Consider the following 21905-nt stretch of genomic DNA (forward strand, 5'->3'; position numbering starts at 1 on the left):
AGGAATGACAGAGCTTCTGCATATTAATTAGGCAGGAAAGCATTTATAGCTCTTGGAAACCTTTGGAGAAAGACAGCAGAGCTGATTAATATTCAACAAACAAGTCTTGGGCTTTTACAAATCAAGAAGTCAGTATATCTGTCCGAAACTCAACTTTTCTGGGAGTTCCATATTTATTAAATAATTCAAGATGCTTCTAAGAAATATAATAAATGGTTTGATATCCCCAGCTATATATAGTATTTCAATATTAATATTAATAATTAGTAAATATTCATTATTTCGTCCCAACTCAATCACAGTTCCCCCTCCCACCTCTCCTCCCAGTCCCACCTCTGAACCCCCTCAGGAAACCTCTCTTTCTCTCTTCCCTTCAGAAAAGTACAGGCCTGCCCACATGCATATCCTCTAGCTATGGAGGATATGCTTTTTAAGTGTGACTTTGATGAAATCTTCAATAAGTGAGAAAACTCAAGTGAAGCCATTTTCTTATTTCAATAGGGCCAGTTCCATTTGTGGGTAAGAAACTTATTGCAATGAACTTGCCTGGTAATTGCCATTTACTCTGCTCAGCAATAGCTTCAGACAGCAGAATGCAGAGGAATTAGGAGTGCCCTGCCACTAGAGTTCAGATTCGTCCAGACAAGGACTGAAACTCTGTCTTTCTCACAAGTCCTAGAATCTACTGATGCTGCTGTTTTGCCAACAACACTGGGGGGGGGGGGTGAAGCACACCTCTAAAGAAGTGAATCTCTTTTCAGAATAGGTAAGGAGAGGGCAGAACAAGGGGCAAGGCTGATAGATGATTCATTTACATTACAAAAAAAAAAAAAAAAACCACAGAACTGAGTGGGTAACAAAAGAGCCTCCTACTGTCCCACGGTTAAAAATTCCTTCCATGAGTTAGTGTTAACCTAACCAGTGTGTGATGCCAGATGCATAACAGCCCCTCAATAAGCAAGACAGGAAAGCAGCTGGCAACTGTGTACCCTTCCACAAAGAGGTTTTGTACATTGTATTTAGATTTTGTAATAAAATGAATAATAGGAAAATGTCACTTCTCCCCCAAGAGAAGGTGAGGTGCAGGAGCAAAGACAAACACAGGAGAGTAGACAACAAACAAAAGAAACTAGGTGAGACAAATAACAGGAAATCAGAAGAAAACTAATCTCTCCCCTTGCCTGGTCTTCAGCTACAAATGGAAGTGGGTAGACAGAACTAACAATAAACACTAGGGAGTCATTTAGCTGCTTTGCAAAGTTCTTTAAGTTTTAATAACAGGAGCAAGAGCCCTTTTTAAAATATGAATTTCATCTCGCGCATATGCCTTTAAGGGAACATAACTTATTTATAGTTCTCGGTCCCTCTAATTTACTGGCTCCTTCCATCTCTAGCAATCTGTCTTTCAACTAGAACAATGGGGTTTAAGAGAGATGTATAGAAACAGCCGCATCCTCAGTTCTCCCTATGACTCCTCATTATAAGGTTATTTCCTTGTGTCTCAAAGTACACACCCTGCCTTTGAAGCTACTGCTAAAATTTCTCTTCCTCTCTTCTTTCTAAAGAAAGTGCCCCCTCCTTATTACTTTCCCTTGTCACCTTGGCACAGTGTGGTAAATAGCATTCTAAATAAATATTTTCTAATATGCCTTCAAATACAGCTCTCCTTTTTGACTGCAAATAGGATAATTGGACTGGGAAGAAGAAAGCAGCATTGAACATACTGTTTTAAGGGGAGAAGAGGGTGAATTTCCCTGCGCTTTTCTCCGAGAAGGGCTCATCAGCAATTTCCATGAGAGCCTGCTGAATCTGTGAACACTATTTTAGTGAGTGCACTGACTATTCGAATCCCAGCAGGGGCAGAGATTGGAGTCTGTCCTGACTGGAAAAAAAAATAGCCATTCTCTTGGAAGGAGCATCCCCACCTGCTGTTTTTATAGCCCTTTTTACCCTTGACCTTTCCCTACTGGTCTCTTTCATAAGAGCCAGCATGTCTTCATATTTCCTCTATGCTCTCCTTTTCTTTCTCCCTCCTTCCTCTGTCTCATCTCCCTCCATCTATATCTGTTTCCTCTGCCCATCTCTCTTGGGTTCGCACTGACATATGGATCTGCTCCACTTGCTACAAGGGAGCTGCTTTTGGCCTCCTGACAACACAAGGTGCCTCCATCCTGACAGGCAGAAAAAGGCAGGCAGCCAGCCACGTGTTAATGGAGGGGAGAAGGAGGAGTGAGGGAGCCAGAGCTTGCCAGTTTCAGGCATAAGTTACCTAATTAAAAGCCAGAGTCTCTTAGCTGTGGTTGTCACTTCCCTACTTTAAGAGCACAGCTGTCCCTTTGGTGCCCTCACTCCTAAACAGCACCTGTCTGGGTTTCTTTCAGCTACGTGAAGTTGAGTCTAGTCTTTCCAGCTGACAGGTACAGACAAAAGAGGAAAAATATGAAAGAGGAAGCAGGAAGCTGGAAATAGTAAAACAACTGTTTGCACATCATCATGGAACAGCCAGCCATGATCCAGGATAAGGACTTCACACCTAGCCTCCAGACAATGGCCCAGTGGTACTGAGCACTGGGTGCCGACCCTTTCACTGAAACAGTCAATAAGCAGTCTTGTCCTCACTGATCTTCATCTGTATTGGAGGAGACAGATGCACATGCACCCTTGCCCACAAAAGCACACAGGATGAACCCTATTCTTCTCCCTAGTCTGGCTCAAGCCTAACTCACATGGCTGTCAGCTATTATTCTATTTTACAGTCTCTCAAACCTGGGTATGCTCTGTTTTCTCTCCATGCTATCCCCCTCCTGTTCTTTAAATCAAACTTTCTTCCTCTGCACATCTTCCAACACATCCCTGCTTCCTCTGGCTGTTCCTCCTATCAGCACAGGAATCCATGAGTCTAAAGAAACACCACTGTTCAGGAAAGTCAGGATGGTGGATGATCACAGCCAAACCCCTTTATGACAGCTTTGCTCTGTTTTGGTTTCTTTTTTAATGCAGAGCTCTCATTTTAAAGTTCATTTATTGTTTAATTTTTTTATTATTATTTTCAGTTATGGTAGGGTAGCATAGCATATGTGTGTGGGTGCCCACAGGAGCTAAAGCAAAAATGGATAACCAAGAAAGTTGGATTAATCATGGTGGGAGCCACATGACTTAGGAACATGGCACAAATTCTGGTCTTCTGGAAGATGTGCTCTTTATCACTTAGCAATCTCTGCAACCCCTTTAAATTCATTATTGTCTCTGTGTGTGTGTGTGTGTGTGTGTGTGTGCATGTGTGTGTGTGTGTGTGTGCATGTGTGTGTTTGTGAATAGATGCCATGGGTTTCATGGAAGCCAGAAGAATCCACTGGATTCCTTGGACACAGAATTAGAGATGGTTGTGAGCTGTCCATGCGTGGCTGGGAACCAAACTCTGATCCTTAGAAGAGCAGCAGCAGCACTCAACATCCAGGCTACCTCTCCAGCCCCAACAGTACAGCTTTGTTATGGTTTAATTAACAAACCATAAAATGCATCTGTAGAGCTAGGTCAATAGTTAAGCCAGTAAAGTTTTTACTTTGTGAACACGAAGAGACGAATTCTACCCTCAGAACCAAAGTGAAAAACCCAAAAGCCAATGTTAGGAACCAGCAGTCTGTTGACCCCATCCCCTGATGATGGGGGGGGGGGATGCTCATGGCTATGTCTCCTCTACATCATGATTTACCTGACTGCTCAAGCTTTACCTGGCTGCCAGAGGACTCAGTCACGCATGTGCAGGTTTCCCTTTAAAAGCAAACGCGCCAAGTGCACCTCTCTCTTGCTCCTTCTCTCTCCCTCTTGCTCTTTCTTTCTCTCTCTCTCTTGCTCTTTCTCTCTTGCTCTCTCCTTCTCCTCTCTCTCCTCTCTCTCCCCTGCTTTCGGTTGGCCACCAGCTACTCCCCTTTCTCTCCCCTCTCTCAGCAAACTCCACATGGGCGCTGAGTCTCGTGTTTGTGTTTCGTAGGCAATAGCTGCAGCAAAAGAACAACAACCAAATTCTAATGATTTAGAAAAATGACAGTTGAAAGTTTTCATCTTGAGTCTATGACATCACCAGCCATGGGAGATGGTGAGGTTTACAGCATCAAACATGAATTACCTCCTTGTTGAATGGGCTTTAAGTCTAATTAGATAGCTATTGGTTACCTCCTAGATAAAAGTAACACTATTATGCCATCATGAATATTTGCCAGTCCAGTCATTGTGTGCCGCACAGGCTTTACAGGTAGGTAGGATTACAGATTGCTTATTTCCCTTGTCAGCTGGGACAGCATCTTCCAATACTATGAAAGCCATCCTTTAGGGAAGATGTGTCTAGGATTATTCCAAGTTAATTCCTCAAAGTTCTATATCAGCAATGGGGTTTGAATAGTTAGAGTTGCAGGTAACTGTAGCTCTCACCTCGCATCAAAGAAGCTACTTTTTGCAAAAGATGGATACTACTACCAAGATCCACAAGTAGTCAAAATGACAGTAAGTGATTGTGCAGTGACCAGACCCAATTAGTACATCTCCAATGCAACCCAACAACTACAGCTCAGGGAAAGCTATGGAAGAGCGGCCAGAAAGTTGGCAAAAGCCAGAATACCAAGACATCTGCTGGGAGATGTCTTCTACAGAATGAAAGAAGCTGTACCCATGAACTCTCAATAATATGGTTGTCTGAACAAGTTCGGCATAATGACACCAGTTGACATATTGATGTAGACAAGGAAAATTCTACAAGGTTCCATATCTACATAAAAAGCTACAGGTTGATGGGCGATGCCATTCTGTAAATATGTTCCTCATATTAGTTAATGAATATAGCACTGTTGGCCAATAGAAAAGCAAGATAGGCAGGACTAGGAGGCAAGGAGGATTCGAGGACGTAGTAGGGAGGAGTCAGCATATAGAGACTTGAGAGAGCAGAGGTCTGGGCCCTCTCTCAGGTAAGATAAGACCACGTGAAAATATTTACATTAATAGAAATGGGTTAATATTTAAGACAGAGCTAGCCAATAAGAAACACTAGTAATTGGCCAACAGCATCATATCAAATACAGCGTCTCTGTGTTATTTTGGGCTGGTGTGGCACTGGAACCAGACCAGCAGGGAAAAACTGCTCATAACAAAATGGCATTCAACGTGGACTAAAGAACTTCCACTTAAAAATTGACAAAAGCTTAAAAAGGGGTTTTGTAAACAAAAGAACACAAACAAGCAAGGCTTTTCGGTAATAGCATTTTCCTCAGTTGGACTCTGCTTTGCTAGAGACAAACAGACACTTGCACAGCTCCTTTAAAGGAGGTTTCCTGACTCAGTATAGGCGGCAATAAACCACAAGGCTTTTAAAGACCTCTGCTAACAACTTAATGGTGTGTTCGAGAGCTGGCAATGGCAGTGGCCACATCTCCAAGACAGCAACATGCTGCTGGATGGCAGCATAGACCAAGGCAGTGAGCACAGCTCTCAGTTCTAGATTGACCGCAGCTAATACAGCTGTGGCTTTCATTTTAGCAATGTTGTTTATCAAATAAAAGATAGGTGGCTACAAAAAGATAAAGAATTACAGAAAGAAATATTCAGATTAAGAAAAACCTCTAAAGGTTTACAGTGTGTTTTAAAATATACGTAGGCTTGGGAGAGAAAAAGAAACAGTATAAAATGGTTTAAAAAAGAATAATAAAAAGACAGAGAGTAGCTGTGGTGGCATATGCCTTTAATTCCAGCACTCGGGAGTCAGAGGCAAGCAGTTCTCTGTGATTTCAAAGTAAACCTGGTATACAGGAGTTACACAGAGAAACCCCTGTCTCAAAAAAAAAAAAAATGAATGAAAAAATAGAGTAATAAAAAAGCCATGTAAAGATGGAAAGCACAGAGAAACTTTGGATACTATACACTATTCTGTTGTCATTAAATTGTTTGACAGCTGAAGAAATAGCAACAACTGTTAAAAACAAATGCTGCTGGATTAATCCAATTTATATATTTTCAAAATACTTTGACTTCAAAATTTAAGTTCAAGAACAGGTTACTGGGGAAAAGGATTTCTAGTTTTGTTTCCACAGAAAATGAAAAGCTGTGGATTCCTTCCAGAAATAACACAGTTTGATCAAGCCAGACCCCCTGAAACAGCATCCCAGGTGATCCAACATTCAAAACAGTTGGGACAAGGCAGCCTTGCAGACTACAGCCAGGATTTCTGCAACTTCTTAGGATCCCCATGACAGTTTCCCCTACCAGCAGGAAGCTGTTTAGAAAGAGCAACGCCCAAATTCCCAATGTTTGTTTTCATTTAAATGAACTTGGTTATAAATGGTTAATGACCACAGGCAATTTTTTTAAAGGTAAAAAAAATGGGATTATGGTATAGATATGAATACTTTGCATTGGAATGGATTTTCATTTATTGATACAAATTTAAGGTCAATTTTGTGATAAGTATATTTCTCCTCTGTTTAGATATTGTGTTTATGTAGCTCATTTAGAAATGTAATATATAAATTAGTACAGATTATAGATAGTTACCTATGATAGTCAAAACTTGGAGTTAAGTTAGTTAGGATTTCTAGATATCCAGAGATGTATTTGAGATGAATAGGCATTCTTCAAACCTTTCAAAGACTTACAGAATATGGCATTTAAAATGATTTAGAGTTTTTCTTAACAGTGAGGCACAACTGCTCCTGGCAACACCATCTGCATCAGAAAGGAAGATGGACATCAAAGAAACTCGTAATGGAGTTTGCTTTCAATGTGGCAGGACTAGCCATTTGGACAAGATACTGCTCTTGTTTGGACTATGACTTTATGCTGTATAAACTGAACATGCAGAACCCACAGGAAAGTGACTGCTGATACAAGATAGACATTTGCTACTTCATTCCTGCTTTATGGAAGGGTCTACCAGACATTCTGCAGGACACAGAGAAAAGTGACTGACAAACTGCCAATACAGGTGGACAGTTTAGTTTCTTGCTTTGCTGAGGAGTGTCTGACCAGGAAGTGAGTTGTCCCTGTCATTTCTAGAATTTATATATTATTCTTCTGTGGTCTTTGATGGAGTTGAAGACAAATAGTTATGGTTATAGTTTTCCTTAGTTAAGATTAAAGATAAGTTACTTATAAGACTTTAGACTCACAAAAATAGGATAGATGATAGAATATTTTCTTTAAATCTTACTAAAAGTTAGTGGACTAAATATTGTTAACTGTGATTCTTGTTTGATAATTGATATTTTTCTATGCTAAGGTTAAAACCCTTCTTTTTATTTTAGACAGAAAAGAGGAGATGATGGGAGATGTCATTCTGTAAATACGTTCCTTGTATTGGTTAATGAATAAAGCAAGGAAAGAAAGATAGGTGGGACTAGGAAACAAAGAGGATTTGAGGAAGTAGTTGGGAGGAGTCAACATGTAAAGACTTGAGAGACCAGAGGTCCAGGCCCTCTCTCCGGTAAGATGAGACCACAAGAAAATACTTACATTAATAGGAATATTTAAGACAGAGCTAGTGAATAAGAAATGCTAGTAGCAGGCCAAAAGCTTTATATCTAATACAGCATCTCTGTGTATTATTTGCAAGAAGGTACATGAGAGGCTTTGGGAGGAGAAGGGGGCAGATTGAAAGGGATATGGATGTAGTGGTAATGTTTCTCAAAACCCAAAAATTTTAAATAAAAAAAAAGAAAACGGTGTTGGCATTAACTAGAAAACTACAGAAATAAACAATGTATAGACTTAGAAAAAATAAAAAAGAAAGCCAGCAGGCTGAGTGGTGTACATATTTGCAATGCCATTTCCAAGAACGTCGGAGATTTCAGATGCTTGGAGGTCACCAGCCAGGCAGCCTAGCCCACTTGGAAAGTAGGCTACTAGGACACCCTGTTCTCTTCAAAGTGATGGACAGTGCCTGACAGAGATAAGATCTCATCAACATAAACATCCACTGAGCTTCTTCCATTAAACTTCCAAGCCATCCATCTATTGCTTTGTCTTTGTTTTTGTTACTGCTGCATGATATGTAATAGAACCCTATAGAATTTCTGTCTTTTCAGATGAGCTTTTTCAACTGGCAATATGATAGAGGCTCCTTGATGTTTTTAATATGTTTTTTGTTTGTTTGGTTGGTTGGTTGGTTGGTTGGGGTTGGGGTATTTTTTTTTTTTTTTTTGGCTGTGAATAACACACTAGAGTTTCATCATTTACCCACAGAAGAATGCCATGATTGCTCTAATGTTCAGGAATTACGAAGATGGCTGCTGATGTAGATAACCACACACAGTATTCTGTGTAGCTGTGCTGACTTGCACATCTTCTCCAGCATTTGACGGTGTTGGCATCTTGCTTTTTGATCATTCAAACAACAAGTGTTTTAAATTAATTCATTGTTTTAACTTTAATTTTCTTAACCATGCATTATTTTTACCACTTTTGTATAAATTCTCTGGTGGAGTATTTATTCGGGTTTTTGATCAATTTTAATTTGTCTTATTTTGGTTTCTTAATTTTTTTATTTCTGGGGATTGAACCCAGAAACTCCCACATAAGATCAATGACTTATCTCTAAGCAATAGCTCCAGGCCCTTTATTTTTATATTTTTGATTAGCATATCATCAGTGTAAGCTTCAATAAAATACAATGTGATATGTAGTTATTGAATTAGGATAATTATCATTTCTCTCTCTTTATTGTTTGTGCTGGATCCTTTAGACTTACCTCCTCCAAATCTTCATCAACATAAAGCTTTTGCAAACTGTTCTTATCCTATCATGTTGTGAGAATCCCACCATGTTCTTGGTAATTAGTTTGATACAAGTGTTACAGCTTGATTTTATGCTCCTTATCCTTTGCCTTTCCAGCCTCTAGCAATCTCTAGTCTACAACCCACTTCCACAAAGAAGAGAGCATGTGGCCTTCATCTTCCTACTTACAGTTTCTTCCACTTGGTGTGAACAGGAGGTCCAGCAAACTTGCAGTACCCAAAAATATACATGCAGAAAGTCAATAGCTGTTTTATACATAAATAAATTAACATGGTAATAAATAAGTTATTATGAAAACATTCCAATTCAAAGTAGCTACAAAAATGAAATAATAGTAGGTATAAAATCAACTTGCGAAGAGCCTCTAGAATGTACATGGCAAAACACTGATGGCAGAAATTGGAAAAGATTCAAAAGAGGGACAAGTATGAATAAATGAACCTTCTAACTACATGGATTGGAAGAATTAATATTGTCAAAATGTCCATAATACCCAAAGCAATTTATAGACTCCACATAGTATGTAAGGATTCAGGCATTACACTGGCCTTCCCCTGTTACCTGACAGAATGCACTCAGGCCATACTCTGGTCAGCCCAGGGTTCCATGAGTACTAGTCTGCAGGCAGGTGTAAAGGACCCCTTTAAAAGTCAGACCCCTGCCCACTTATGGTCTCTTTTGTGCTCTCTCTCTCTCTTTCTCTCTCTCTCTCTTTCTCTCTCTCTCTCTCTCTCTCTCTCTCTCTCTCTCTCTCTCTCTTTCTCTCCTGCTTTCTGTTGGCCACCAGGTACCCTCCTCTTCTTCCCTCCTCCTCTCTCATCTTCTGTTCCCGGTGCCTCTATGTCTCTTCCCTTCTCCCTCACTCTCCTTTCTAAATAAACTCCTGCTTTAAGCTCTATCTGCCTGGCGTGTTTTTCCCTCCCACCTTGGTCACCCTCATGTGCTATGGAACCTGCTATGCTCTCCCAGGTTGTCCCTTACCATGGGATCCCACTCACTTGGGACCCTCACTCAGGACCACCACCACTACCACCCCTTCTCCAGCTTTTATAACTAAAGAACAACATACCACCTATAAAAATCCTAATAACATTCTTCACAAAAATGAGAGGAATCTTAAAATTCATATGGAGACAAAAGCAAAAAGGAACAAAACCAGAGGTATCACAATACTGCAATTTTGCCTGTTCTTAATAGGTTGTCCGAATTCTTAATGTCAAAATTTAAAACTTCTTTGTGTATTTTCCATGACAGTTTTTTGTCAGCTATGTCTTTCCCAAACCTGTCTCCTGCAAATATTTTCTTCAGTCTTTGCCTTTTGATTCTCTTGGTGGTGTCTTAAAAGAGCATAAGTGTTTAGTTTTAATGAAGTTCATCTTATCAATTATTACTTTTCTGAATCACACCTTTGATGTTATATATAAAAAGTCATTGCCATACCCAAGGTCACCCAGATGTTTTCCTCTTATCGTCTAGGAATTTTATAGCTTTGCATCTTACATTTAGACCTCTGATCTGTTCAGTCTGTATCAGACATTTAATCAGAAAGAGAACAGATAGATTAGATAGATATTAAGTACAGATGGTACCTATTACAGTATACTTGAAATTTTACTGCAAGAACTGACCTCCTCAAGTACAATTTGCTATGAAACTGCCAGTTAAGTCTGAAGTCCTGGGAAGTGAGGTTGCCAGGGGATTGGGGCAAGAAAGGATGGAAGCCCTGCTCAGAGGGGAAGTTCCCCTCCCTGCATGCCTTTAGTGTATCTTTACTCTCAAAGGCTTGGAGGTTCTCTTGAACATGGGTAAGTAATGTTTAATCCAGCTATTGTTTCTATGCTAATGTATTCTAGAAAGATTATCAGTAGCCACACCCAGAAACAATGCCTTAGCTCAGTTGGGTCCACACAAAATTCACCTTTACATTGTTAATTTTGTGAAGGGAACAAGTTCTGGGTCTAGGTTTGTTTTTCATGTGGCTGGGTTTTTTTTTTTTTTTTTTTTTTCTTCTTGTTTGCTTGCTTGTTTTGTTTTTAAACTGCCTTTTCGACATTGAATTGTCTTTGCTTTATCCAACATCAGTGGTCTCTATACCAGTTGGCTTCTTTGATTTCTACTGATATATTTGTAAGACCCCCAGAATGAGGAGTCTTCCAGGTTCAGTCGATACCCCAAGAACTCAATGTCCAGTCCAGTTGCTGCAAAACCCAAGAGGCTTTAATGAACAGGAAATGTTTGCGCAAACGGGCTCCTCCAGCACGCAGGCTAGAGAGAAGCCCCCTCCCCCGGGCACAGGTGTTTTTAAAGGCAACCCCACAATCTTAGGGAGGGGGTGGGACCCTCTGTCCATTGAGTACGTGACCCTTGGAGGCCGGATGGTCTGCTATTAGGGTCAGCAGACCTTAGGGCCTCAGGTGTGCTAATTAATCTTGTTTGGGCAAACCAGAGTTACAGCTATCTCTTGACCCTATTTACCACCTGTTGACTCACAGGAAAGGAGGGGCAGTGTGAATTCTTATCTCAGGGCCTTGTGAGAGGAAGCTAGCAAATTCCAAGGAACAGATATTGGTTTCTAGGTTAGTCAATCATTAACATTACTTTTTTGGTCTTTCAATTTGTCTATTAATAAAGACACCTTTAAAGTGCCTTGCTAAGCCTCTTTCAGAACCATGAATTCCTGTTAGTTTTCTATATAATGTAATATCTATTTATACTTTACCTTTCTAATATCTAAAAATGTAATGATCAGATCCATCTATCCTGGCAACCTGAGATATCTGAGATATCCCCTCTCTCCTTTCTTTCTTTCTTTTTTTTCTTTCTTGTTTTTTTTTTTTTTTTTTTTTTTTTTTTTTTTGAGACAGGGTTTCTCTGTGTCTTTGGAGGCGGTTCTGGAACTAGCTCTTGTAGACCAGGCTGGTCACGAACTCACAGAGATCTGCCTGCCTCTGCCTCCCTAGTGCTGGGATTAAAGGCATGTACCATCACCACCTGACTATCCCTTGTTCTTTGTGTTGTATCCCACATACAGAAGGAACTCAATTATGTTTGATGATTAAATGAACACATGAAAATCCTCAGGAGAGACTAGAAAATACAGAAAATAGAATTTATGAAAGAAATAGTAGAGACAGAACATAGCCAGGTCCTATGATGAAACAAATTTGACAAAAAAGAGATCCAGTGGAATTTGCCAAGCCATTGAACATGTCATTGAAAGGCCTGCGGGACCTCTTCTTCTTTTTTAAACAAATTTTATCTAAATTAGAAACAATCTTATTTTATATATCAATCCCAGTTCCCTCTCCCACCCATGTTCCCACCAACCTACCCATCCCATCCCCCATCCACTCCCCAGTAGGGCGAGGCCTTCCATGAGGAAACATCAAAATCTGTCAGGTCATGGGGTAGGGCCTTAGCCCACTCCCATATCTCTAGGCTAAAGGAGTATCCTTCCATAGGAAATGGTCTCCCAAAGTGCATTCATGCATTAGGGATTCATCCTGGTTCCACTGCCAGAGGCCCCATGGACTGACCAGTCTTCCTAGCTGGCAACTACATTCAGGGCCCTGGTTGGTCCTATGTTGGTTCCCTAGCTGACAGACTGGGGTCTATGAGTTCCCACTTGCTCAGGTCAGCTGTTCTGTGGGTTTTCTTAATGTGGTCTTGACCCCTTTGTTTTTCACTCCTCCCTCTCTGAAACTGGATTCCAGGAGTTTGGCTCAGTGCTTAGTTGTGGATCTCTGCTTCTGCTTCCATCAGCTACTGGGTGAAGGCTCTAGGATGGCATATAAGATAGTCATCATTCTCATTATAGGGGAAGGACATTTAAGGTAGCCTCTCCACTATTGCTTAGATTCCTAGTTGGGGTCATCCTTGTGGATCTCTGTACAATTCCCTAGTGCCAGATTTCTCTTTAAACCTATAATGGCTTCCTCTATTGATGTGTCTTTTTTCTTTCTCTCCTCTATTCATATCCCAGCACATATACTAAAATTGGAATGATACAGAGAAGATTAGCATGGCCCCTGTGCAAGGACCTCTTCTTTCTGGAATTTTCTTGCCTTCTACAGGTAGGCCTCTGTCACCGAAGCTCCACAGAAGCATCCTTATGCATCTGAAAGTGGTGACAGTCGCTAATTTACCTAAGTTTATCAGTTTTCAATACTACCACCTTTGTTTCTTTTCCCCAGGTGTGGGGATCAGAAAAGCAATCTCACATCATAATCAGCTGAGGAAGGTGTGAATTGAATAGCACACAGTAGCTCAGCTGAAATATTTAGAAGACTCTAATTTAAGGGGTTAGAGTTGGGAGTTGGTTAATGCTTGGGCATAGACTAACAAAGAAATGCAGGCTCTGGAGGAAACTCAGGTATTGTTTGCCTCACAGCAGGCTGCTCCTCAGAGGAAGGTGGGCCTGCACCAGGCGGATATGATGTCTCAGCTTTGTTTTAGTTGTAAACAAAAATGCACAGATACACCACCACCAATTTTGTGACAAGTCAACGTGGAAAATGAACATGTTTTTGGGGGTAACTTTTCATATATTTTTTTCTAAAAAACAAAAACAAACAAACAAAACCTATTGTGTGTTAAACTTAATGAGAAGTCAGAGGATTGCTTGTCATGGTGTAACTCTGAATGCGCAGGAAGTGAGGGGAGCACGGAAATGAAATTGTTCATATATTCTAAAATACTCATTGGGCTCACTTCTTCCACTTCCTTTGATAAAGGCCAATTCAGAGGTGCTTCAGATGGTTTCAGAAGTACCTCATCCAACAGGTTCCTCCAGAGCAGACTAGAGAATGCCAGCTGCTTAGTGTGTTCCCCACAAACAAGCTGTTTATAATAGGTGATGGTAAGGCCATTAAATATAATTTGATGCCCTTTGCTGTGGAGTAAGCAGAATATGATGCTCAAAGCAGAGGACTGAGTGCTGAAATTTTACATCACAATGTGCTGCTGTTTCAAAAACATGGCTATCACTACAGTGATGTTGAGCATATGACAATGCCAGGCATGGTTTTACTAGGTTTCTGTATAGAAAGTTTATTGGGTCTAAGAAAATAATTTATTTCTCACTGTTTTGTGTACTGTTTAGATCTACTTTAATTATATGTACTTAACTATGACTTATAAGGATATACTTCTCCACTGGATTTCATCATTTGCCTTTAATTATGTCTAAAATAGAATGAGGTTCTATTTGATGAATCTGACCAAAAGGATAAGAAAATAAAAGACAGACATCCTTCACTGCTTCGAGTTAGCACACTAAATAAAGAGTACCAACAAATGCTTTTTATTCAAATTATTTCTCAAAATACTTATGATCTGTAAGAAATATATTTCTTTTAAATGGAAGACATATAATATCTCTTTGGAGTGAGACAAAGCAGGCAATCTGTTATAGAGTAATTATTAGCTGGCCTCAACTTTTATTTTCAGAGCTTTGTTGGGAAGGAAGATGAGTGATGTGGTTGCCAAGGGAAACCCTTCTCTGATTGGAAGAGAGGTCACACAGGTTTGTACAAAGGAAGAGGAACGATGGATTTATTTCTTAGATATTCTCCCCCCTACCATTCTTACATTGTTAAAAAAAAAAAAAAAAAAAAACAAACAAAAAAAAAAAAAAAAAAAAAACAAAAACAAGAATTACCTCTCTGGCTCCTTATTTATTCTGCAAATTCACAAGTCTCTGAGTGAGGAGCCCCCAAAGCATTCTACCTCCCAGAACCACTTTTCTTAGCATTGTCCAAATTGTTATTTGAATGTGGTATTGTTTACCTCTCTGTTAGTCCTGACCAATTAGAATACAGATATTTATTGTTAAGGGCTACATTTTATCATTGTTGTGTTACCCAAGCGTCCCATGATAAAGGACTCAGAGAGGTATTTTCATTTTATTATATTGTGATGTATTGTAACTTTTAATGTGGAATGAATGAGTTTGAATGGAAATAGAAGATATGCTTACACCTCTCTATTGGCTGCTTAGAGAGATTAATATGAGTCTTTATACTCATAAATAGTCTCTCCTGGAATGCAGGGTCTCAGAGGGCCAGGCCTGCGGTTGACTTTTTCACCTGTATCCTCAGCTCTGAGAACTATGTCTGGTATACATAAATAAGTTACTATTTAATGAAGGAACCCCTCTGTTCCTGATAGTAACTGGTGAGAGTGCAAACGCAAGGTCAGAGAAAATAATCATCTTCTCTCCTTATGCAATCCTAAAAATAAAAATTAAGTTAAAAAGGGATAAATTTCAAATCTTTTTTAAAACTCCAAAGCATTGTGGAAGTAACTCTGAAGGAGGCAGAGAATATTAGGATACCAACCAAAAAATGTATGCGAATAAGGTGTAGCTTTGCAGCATCTGGGTATATGTAATAGAAGGCTAGTCGAGGACCCTGAAAGGAAAAGCCTCATCTTGAAGGTTCATAATCTGTATTCTTTCTTGAGGGCTTTGTCTTCATGTTTCAGGCATGCTTTCCTTTTTCTCTCAACTCACTGGATTTAGAAGAATCTCCTTGATTTTTTTCTTCCTACCAAGGTGCTCCTTTCCCTTGAAGATAATGACTTGGCGAAGGGGATAGCTAGCTGGAATCTAGCTTTTCAGTTGTCAGACACAGAATGAGCAATATATAGATGAAATCACTGAAGAAAATTTACCCTAGATATGGACAATCTAATTACTCATACAAGTCCCATCTCAGAGCAAAGTCAGGAACACAAATAGCCTAGAGACTAATAACAGTAATCATCACTCACTGAAAATGCTCTGGCATCAAAGATCATGTGAAGTGTTTTATTTCCTTCCCTTTTTGCTTCTTTCCTTCTTTTTCTTGTTAGTGAAAGCAGAAGTGAATCTGGAAGAAGGCGCAAGACTTGGAAATCCACCTCCATTCTTGCAGTGAAGGGCAAGAACTTGCAGTTTGATGTTCCCAGTGACTCCCCATGACTGGTTTCTCAGGGGAATCTATTATTTTTAAGTCAAAATGCCTCCTGTCAATAACTCATTGATCAGGCCAGTAATGGAATGTATTTTTTCTACCTAGAAATACTTAGTGAAGATGATGTTCGTAAGGAAATTATGAGGTTGGCTACTGTTATTTCAAGATTCATCACTACCATGGAGGGATGGAGGGATGGAGGGATGTGGAAACAAAGATTACAGGAGCAAACAAGATGAGAAACAAATGCATCCTAAGATATCTCTCTCTCTCTCTCTCTCTTTCTCTCTCTCTCTCTCTCACACACACACAGACACACACACACTTATATATCTCTTATTTATATCTCTCTAACTAGGATACACGCCATTCTTAAGATTATGATAACAATTCCACAGTTGCAGAGATCAGACAGGGTATATATGTTCCCTCTATTCATTTAAGTGAGTTGGTGTTGACTCTGATGAGTATGTGGGAGGGGTGTTTCAAACATTCATAAAGATTGACTAGGTAATTTTTAAACAAGTAGACTTGATATAGCCTGATACATTATTTTACTTGGATACCAAAGTATATATAAAGGAAGAAGGAAGCATACTTGGTGCTCACTGAGAGAAGGAGAAATCCACACACTAAAAATCCATGGTAATCCTATTGAAACTGGACAGAACACACAATACTGCATGGAATCAAGAAGAAGAGCTTGAATCACATTTTCCTTTTAATAAATTTATTGTTTCCTTAGCAGGAGAAGAAAGCAGTGCTCTTGTTGAGTCCTTTCTACATATCTGAAATCATCTCACAGCTTTACATCTATTAACACATTTTATCTTTTTGACAGTCTGATAAAATGAAACGTCTAGGAGGTCACCAAGCTATGTTCCATGAATCTAAATGCTTTTCTATTGTGGTGTGTGAGCTTGGAATATTCTTTAATTTTTAAATTTCACTCAGACAATTGCTTCTTTTCTTCTCTGCTCTTCTCTTCATAAATAGGACAAATATTTGAAACAAAGTCTATTGTATAATGTGTGTTCTCACTCTATGACTTGAGTACGGGGAAAAGCTGTCCCTGATGGTGGTTGTTAGTAAAATGTCAACTTAGCAATAACATCCAGCACCCAAAAGACTCCTTCATGAGTAAAATGAATTTGAGGTGCCAGCTAGAGCTAGATACTGGAATAAAGCAGAGCTTTGAAATGGCAAAGAACTAGTTTTAACTGATTGTCAAATGCACACCCTTATGAAACTCAGCAAAAGAGACATGGGATGAGAATGGGAGTTGGATCCCATAGGACATTCTAGACTAGACTGGGGATGAAGGAGGCAACAGGCAACAGAGTATCAAAAAGATAAAATGTGCAGCCCCTAAATTCTCAAGGATATTGAAGAAAGATCCTTCCTATTTCCTGGATGAGTGAAAAAAAATGAAGATGGCCAGCATGGAAACAGGCCCAGAGGCATGTCTAAGTTTTCCACCATCCTTCAGGTCAATACCAATGACAGATCTCTCCATTTAACACAGCCATAGAATAATTGCATTTGACTCCCACACCAGTTCTGACTCTTGCTTCCATGAACCTGTATCCTTGATATGAAAACGACTTTCTCTTCCTATGTTTTATTTATTTATTTATTTTTAGGACTTTCTCTCTTAAAATCAAGTCTCAGTTTCTCAAGCTTGCATTGAACTCAGACCGCAGCCCAGGAAGGTGTGGACCTGTGATCTTCCTGCCCTAGCCCCATGAGTAGCTGTGTCGCCAGGCCAGTTTCTCTTAACTTCTTTCAAACATGCCACTGTAATCCTGAAAAACCTACTGTCCTTGTGAAATGGGGAAAAAATAGTTCTGCAATATTGCTGAACAGAAGACGGACCTTATGAAGCTGTGAAACAGTCTCTTTGGTAATAGCAAACAACTGCATCTGGCTGCAGAAAACATCAGAGCAGGGATCTGGGACTCTCGTCAATGGGGCAGGCATGCTGGCTCTGCTTCCCACTAGCAAAACATTGCACCCAGGGTTCCAGGTAATGCCTCTTGTTTGACTGTTGCTGAAGAGAGCCTAATGAGCACGTCTGAAGTAGAGCAGATACTGAAGCAGAGAAGACAGAAATAGGAATAGGACAGAACCATCCAACCATGCTCTACTTTCAATTCCCAAGTTTTTTTAAACTAAAAGTTTGATGTTGATAAGATGCTTTAACTATTCTGAAAACAGTTTAAGTGTACATTGTATAGGTATCCTATTCTTAATGCTTAAATCTGGTGTTCCTCATTTAACTATCCTGCTTGACTATTGTCCGCCTTCCCTTCTAGAATGTAAACTCCACAGGAAATCCATGTTTTGTTCAAGGAAGTGCTGATGTATACAAAGAATCCACAATGGTGTTTTTGAGCAGCAGGCCCTCAATTAAGAGTTGTGCAATTTTTTTTTTTAATATAACAAAAAGAGAAAAGAGGTAGAACAACCGTTTCTTTAGTCTAATGAGCATGGGGGTCATAACCTGGTTTTTTTTTTTTTTCTATGATCAGGAAAGATAAACTGTAAACTGTGTATGCATTTTTTGTGGGTGTATTGGCGCAGATCTCAGTGATCAATACATCTACCACTACCAACTTCCTTCAAAAATTCTATCTTCAAAGATCTTCAAGGATGGTCACAGGGTCCCTATTAGCAAGGCATTAATTGTACCTTCATCTCTTCAAGAAGCCATGGCATATATTGGAACATTAAATGATGCAGAAACTAGCAATGAGTCCTAGTTGGCATTCTTGCGTCTCTCTACTTGTTCTAATGTTAACAGAGCTCTGGCCTCCTCTGCAATGATAGCCTATCCTTTGGACCAGACAGCCAGGTGCCTTTCACCAGCAAGGCAAAGACAGGCTTTGATTCACACCACCACTAACTGCTTTGGCGGGAGAGGTTTTGTTTGAACTATATGTTAGAAAGGAAAAAGGCACAGTAATGAAAAATAATGGTTTCTCCCTTTAACCTATATCCTACATTCTTTCTCCTCCTTTGGACAAATAAAAATTAAAAAAGAAAAAAGATCAATAAAATGCTGTAAGCGCAAAATTATTGATCCCTCTCAACTCTTCATTTGTCTTCAAAAGAAAGTTATGACAGAGTTAAAAAAATAAAATAATAAAATAGAACAAGAGGGGAAGAAATTCTAAATACATATGAAGCATTAAGTTAAGATTTACTTTTCATTGAAAACCCCCAGATTCTAGCTGAAAAAGTTTCTGCTTTATTTTTTGGTATTACACTTGAGTTTGGCTCAGTGCATGGGGGCCTTGGAACCTCTGAAATTTTAGCCTTGACCCTCTGAACCAACTGTTTCCATTGTAACAAAGCAGATTCATCCTGGCTTAACAGAGCAGAGCACAATAATGCTGTGTGTGATAAACTCCCAAGCAAATTATTTCCTGGATGAAAACGACCTTCAAGGTCCAGTTTCCTGCATGCTTGATCTTTGCTCCTCACTCTCTTAATTAAAGCAATTTGCAACAGAATAAAGAGTATTATGTCAACATAAAATGCACCAGTTAGTAGTTTCCAAGGGAAACTTCCTTTACTTGTATGGGATTGCTATTATTTTTTTCTAAGCATTTGTCCTGGGTGCCATGACCAAAGAACATGCAAGAAGTTCCATGCTTTCCTTTGGGGTACTTGAAACAGCTTTCTGTCTCCTCTTCAGAGGACCTTCTTGAGTGTTCTAGAAATGTGGCACACTTGCCACAAGAAACTGTCCCTGAATTGCAATCACAATCACTTTTATTTTGTTTTGATACTTCACTCTATTTTAACACGGTTGCCTCAATACTGATTGCCCCTTTTAAGGCCATTTGAGTGAGTTATTTTGCTGATTTCCACCCTGGAATGCATCCTCTTAGGGTCTAGTAGGAATAGTGGTAGGCACAACTTATTTGCTCATCTGTGCAGAAACTAAAAAATGTTGATCTGGTAGAAGAGGATAGTCACTAGAGGCTGGGCAAGGTGGTAGGGGAGATGGACAGTTGGTGTTTAGTTGGCATAGGGGTTCAGTTGTATAGGGCTAGGTAAATATTCACTGCATACTTCCTAATAGCCAGTAAAGGTTTCCAGTGTTCCAGCACAAAGAAATGCCAATTGCCTTGACCATATTCTTCTATGCTGAATTCATGTACTGAAATATTGCCTTATATACTGTAAATGTATCAACATAAGTCAACTAAAATTAAAAAGAAAGCAAGAGTTGGGGGCAGTGAAACTTGGGACTCCTGGCTAAAGAACAGGAATCCCACTGCATATGTCATGAACCAATTTGTCATATCCTATCTACCTACCTACCTATCTATCTATCTATCTTGTAAGATTTTTTAAAATTTTGCTCCAAATCATACATAAGTCTTTAAAAGGATGAAACTGCAACCTGACGCTGCCCTGTCTCTATTTTACCTGCTTTTTCCTTTACCTCACACTGCCTTGGACTTGCCCACACAGGGCCCATAGGTTTAACTTTACACATCCATACATGTGTTCTGGAGACAGCATCTCGCTTTCTGCAGACCTAGAAAAGCTGCTCTTTGGTTGTCACAGCACAGCCCGTTGGCAGATGGCAAATGAGCCTCAGGCTCAGCATCAGACTTTACTTAAAAAGAGCTCCCCCAGTGCCTCTCCATCGTGCTCTCTGGAGGACGCCTGTCAGGCTAGTCCCATCTGCTGCAGTTTTCCAGGAACTGTATCTGGGTTTCACACCGGCTGCCATGTGCCTGGAAGCATTTCTCCTGCCTACATCACTTCTGCTCACTTCCTTGGCCCTCTCCAGAGCAAACATTTCAGGCTTTCCCTTGCTCAATCCATGAACCTACCTTCCAGCTGCCCCTAGTGTCCACCTTCCTTGCTGTCAAAGTGGCTGTATGTTCTCTACTACCAACAAAAGCCAAGTACCAGGAAGACTCTGCTCATGTGAAGCTCTTCTGGATTGATTTGCAACCTTTCACTCTCTCTTCCCTATCTTCAAGTTCACCATTTTTCTGGGTGCTGGTTGCCTTCCCAATAGCACAGGACTTTACATATTGATGAATTTCACAGGAGAGAAGCACCCTCTTCAGCTTTTACATCTTTACCACCGGGATATCTCAGTCCCCTCATAGAAAACTCTAAGTTTGATTCATATAGTCTTTCATCTTCTAATCTCAAATGTCTCTCTTAATCACTGACACTTTATTTTCCACCATTTTATCAAAACCACTTGAGGTTAATTTGTCAAAATTACCAGCTGCATCTGAATGACCAAGCCTGATGACATGCTTGCAGTTCTTGGCATCTCAGCAGCTCTGGATAATGAACATGTCCCTTCTTAAAACGCAATTTTCACCTCACAAATTAATTATATTTTTATGTTGCTGTGATAAAAAATAATATTCCCCAAAACAACTAATGGAAGCAATAGTTTTTTGTTTTTTTTTTTTTTTTTTTTGTTATTTGGCCTTGCAGATCCAAAGCCAGATGCTTTGGATAATGTCAGGGAGGTATGACAACAGAGTACTGGGTCAGGAAACCAAGAGATCACATCTTAGCTGTGAATGGAAGACAAAGAGTAGAACAGGAAGGGAGCAGAAACACAGAGTAGGAAAACTGGAATGGGCGTGGGCAGGCTGCAATAACTGAAAGTCTACCTCCAGTGATACTTTCCTCAGCAAGGTAGTACCTCCTAAAGTTTCCCCAGACAGCACCATCAGCACCACCCCGTTTTTAAAGACATGAACCTATGGTGGCATTTCTCATTCAAATCACAAGCTCTGGCTCCTGGACCCTTATGCCAGAGATGGCCTTACAACATTGGCCACTTTTTCCATGCCTTCCTTTTATATTGCTCCCTCTATAACTTATTTCTGAAGATGTTAACTTTTCTTGATGGTGCCTTAATCCCTTTTTGTCTCCAGTTAGGTCTGGGAATAATTTTATATAGCTTTGCATCTCTAGTCACTCCCAGATGAGAGTCTTTACCACCAGCTTCGCTCTAGAGCTCTGGACATACAACTAACTCCTCACTTGTGGCTTAATTTTTCAACACAATCCTCTCTTTAACACTATTATTTATTTATTTATGCTTTTGTTTATTTGTACATTTTTTGTATGTTTGTGCATATACATTTAAGTGTGGGCGTACACATGCCACAGCACTCGTGT

General features: G+C 39.8%; 1 pseudogene; it reads left to right on the forward strand.

The window, feature by feature from the left end:
• Positions 1-12744: 12744 nt before the first annotated feature.
• LOC127232039 (uncharacterized) lies at positions 12745-12844 on the forward strand (annotated as a pseudogene).
• Positions 12845-21905: the final 9061 nt, after the last annotated feature.

Source organism: Phodopus roborovskii, unplaced genomic scaffold (genome assembly GCF_943737965.1).
Source record: "Phodopus roborovskii unplaced genomic scaffold, PHOROB, whole genome shotgun sequence".
Taxonomy (NCBI): domain Eukaryota; kingdom Metazoa; phylum Chordata; class Mammalia; order Rodentia; family Cricetidae; genus Phodopus; species Phodopus roborovskii.